Raw genomic sequence first — 3,590 nt, 5'->3', positions numbered from 1 at the left:
AAGGGAAAAAAATGTAACACCTCACAGAAGAGTGAAAATAGAAGAATTTTAAGAAGAGATCACAGTGTAGGCTGCTCTGAGCTTTCCGGTGCAACCTGCCTGAAGGAAAGAGAACTTCATAACTATGGGTTGAGAAGCCTGAAGAAAGCTTCATAGCTATTGTCTGAGGATCCTGGCAGAGGCTAGGGGTAGCTCTCTTTGCAGTAGAACAGTTTACTCATCATAATGCTTCTTGTAGATGGATGGAGGACAGAGTTGCAGGTGGGCCAGAAGATAGCAGAGCACCTCTGCTGAGACACAGAAGGAGGCTGAAGACTGTAGTCTCTCTTCTTCATGGTGAGGCTTATCACTGATCACACTTCCCAGTGGATTGCTGTTCTGGGTCAGGCTTGACTCAGGCCAGTTCAGTGGTTTAGGTTCAGGATTAGGCTAAAAAGAAACACTTGCAGCTCATATAACATTTTACAAAATCATGTTTGCTTAACAATAACATAGGAAGGATATTTAGCAAGGATACAGCATTGATTGAGGTGGATGTGGTTCCCATCACCTTGGAATTAACCATGTTGGCATTCCTAGTCAGAAGAGTGTGTTAAGTTTGTATTCAGCAAGAGGTCCATCAAGTCTGAAGAGCCCTGCCCCTTAGGTACCAGGCTTTTATACTTAGAGGACTGGGAAATGCGGTTTGAACTTCAGTCTCCTCAATCAATTTTCTTTTTTTTTTCGTCCTTTTTTTTTGCTTTTTGGAGGACTATTGGGGTTAAGTGACTTGCCCAAGGTCACATGACTAGTTTTTTTGTGCTAAGTGTCTGAGGCCAGATTTGAGCTTAGGTCCTCCTGACCCCAGGGCTGGTGCTCTACTCACTGCGCCACCTACCCACCCCTAGCAGTTAAGTTTCAAAGATGATTTTATTGCCTTTTTAGGGGAAAATCAGTCTAGCTTATATGGAATAGGTATTGTTCCTACCTACCACAGTGACAATGGTAGCTTAAAGACCCAGTAAAAGAATTGTGATCATAGTATCCCTAGTGTTTGTTGGATAGCTTGAGTTGAAGACCATTTGGAGCCAAAATAGATCATGCAACAGTGCACTGCCCCCTGAGGAGTGGGTGTGGCTCAACATCTGATGGGGAGGACCAGAGCAATAACAAGTGTTGGGCAGGTCCAGGGGAGAGCAGCACAAGAAATGACATTGGGAAGCAATGCTGGGCGCTCACGGATTACAGGTGTGAGTGGCACTTCCTTGTAAGTTCTCTGCTTACATTTGTCCCCTGTGTGGGGGCCCCTTCACCCAGGTGCCCTGAACAGATATGTATCCTGTGTGTGGGGGACCCAAAAGTCATACACACCATACATACCATACCATAAATGTATGAGTACCATAAGGTATGCATACATTTATGAGACAAGTTCAAGCTTTATCGGGGGCAGGAGGGAGTGTTTTGCTGTTGCTATTATTAAACTGTCATTTAATAAAATGCCTTAGATATGAACTACCCTATGTCTCATGGATAAGAGTAAAATATTGATGGGTACTTGGGAAAGATGTTATTGAAATCCTGCTCGCCATCCCAATTGCCCTAAAATAGGGCTCTCCAAACCAAACATAAAGCTCTGGAAGGGGTCTGAATTACTGGAGACCTGGTTTTGAATGTCAGCTTTGGGACTTTGGAGGTGTCTCTTTGGGCCTTAGTTTGAACACTGTAAAAACCAGGGGGTTCCTAGGATCATAAACTTAAAGTTAGAGCCTTAACTCTGAGGTTTCAGAGATCATCTACCTCAACTCTACTATTCTATTTTAATTTTTTCACTTTCATTTAACAGATGAGGAAACTGAGGCACAAAGAAGAAGTACCTGGCCAGATTCACAAAAGTAGTAAGTCAGGGTCAGGATTTGAATTCAGACTCTCATTCCAAACTCATTCCTTTCTCCAGGCTTAAAATCTATCATTTCCAATGGTCTTTTCCAGTTCTAAATAGTCTGTGATTCTCTAATTCCTGTAACCAGAGGGAACAATTAGGTCACAATTCGTCACAATTCTTGTTGTGAGAATGTGCTTCTTTCTTTGGTGATTAGTTGGGATTTCTGGTGTTCTGTCTAACTCTGAATCAGAGGATTTTAGAACTGAAAAAGGACGTTAGAGATCATTTAACCCAGCTCCTTCATTTTACAGGTGAGGAAATTAAGTCCCTGAGATGTTAAGTGCTATGCCAAAAGTAGTAAGAGTCAGGGTTAGACTCCAACTCATCTGACTCCCAAGTCCCTTGTTACTATGATTTTATGACCACATCTACCTAGGCAGCCCAAGTTATTTTTTTTTTTCCTCCAGTTTCTAATGGTCAAGTTTCTGGTTTCTCTTTTCTTTGTTATTTCTCTAAATTTGGGCTTATTTTCCCTATTAATGGCTCCACGGATATTAGGCAGGGCATGGGCTGATACATGTCTTCTTCTTTACCTAGGGGCTCATTTTGGTGCCTAGTGCCCCTCCACAGGTTCATTAGAATGAAGTGGACTCTGGCAACCTGGTGCTATGGGGCAATGTTGATGGTGGCCTTCTTCACCAACAGCACCCCAAGGCCTAGAGTAGGGATGGCTGGAAGACGTCTTCGCTTGACAACAAGGGGGAGACACCACCTGGCCAGCTTGGGACCACCTGGAGGATATGGCAGCCCTTCCTTGGGGGTGAAGACGGCTGGATCTCAGGGGGCATTGGTGGGTGCTGTGGCAGGAGCAGGCCTGGCTTCTTTTCGGGGGCCCCACTCATCACACCATAGAAACTTTGCTTCAGGGGAAGACCTTGGCAACTACTCCTCACATTCAGCATTTCTCAATAGCTTAGAACATCCCCTTCCGGAAAATGTAAACAACACAACCCCTATAGGCCCTAGGGCCGGGATTGCCTTCCTGATGACTTCATCGGTTTGGCTTGTTAGGGAGGTACTCCAGACTTGGTAGGCTCTCAAAGTAGGTGAAAAGTAAAAACCCTAGGCATCTCTACAGAGAAGAAGGCCCTGCAGTAGCAGTGCTTTTTGGATAAGGACCAGCATCCAGTATTATCAACTAATACTGTGACTTTGGACAGGCCAGGCCGTGGGTCTCACTTTTTTCATCTGCAAAATGAAGGTGTTGGAATAGGACCATATAAAGGGCTTATATTCCAGGGGTGTGCAGTTAAATGTTTAACCACCAGCTCTCCAGGAAAAAATAAATATATACCACACTTTTAAGTTTCATCTGTGTTCTTCACATTTTCTCTTTCTTAAGTCTAGATAATCAATGAAACAATAAATCAAGCCTTGATTTATAACATTTTCCAATTTTCAAGGTACAAGAACTCACGCTAAAAATTTAACTATCAGCTCTCAAGAACCAGTTTGACCTGACTCCAGCACACCTTGCTTATGTCTCTAATGAGCTGTGGACTCTGGGCCTCTAGTCATGCCAGCTTATAAAACTAAGGCCAAAGATAGTTCAAAATCAGAGGAATCGGGTGGAAATGACATGAAGTATGAGTGGCATGGATGTCCAGATTGGTGTTTCAAGGTCAAGAGGAAAGAAGGTACAAAGGAGTTCTCTCTGTACCTGACT

General features: G+C 43.6%; 1 long non-coding RNA gene across 1 annotated transcript; it reads left to right on the top strand.

Moving 5' to 3' along the window:
• Positions 1–238: 238 nt before the first annotated feature.
• LOC138146922 (uncharacterized) lies at positions 239–3,277 on the top strand. The gene is made up of 3 exons (XR_011164644.1): positions 239–336; positions 1,826–1,877; positions 2,462–3,277. It is a non-coding gene; the product is annotated as an uncharacterized lncRNA (long non-coding RNA).
• Positions 3,278–3,590: the final 313 nt, after the last annotated feature.

Source organism: Petaurus breviceps, unplaced genomic scaffold, assembly GCF_028583685.1.
Source record: "Petaurus breviceps papuanus isolate PSGF00001 unplaced genomic scaffold, PetGlider_PUasm1.0 90775, whole genome shotgun sequence".
NCBI lineage: Eukaryota > Metazoa > Chordata > Mammalia > Diprotodontia > Petauridae > Petaurus > Petaurus breviceps.
Note: the sequence above shows the minus strand (reverse complement) of the source record. Positions and strands in the feature narration are given on the sequence as shown.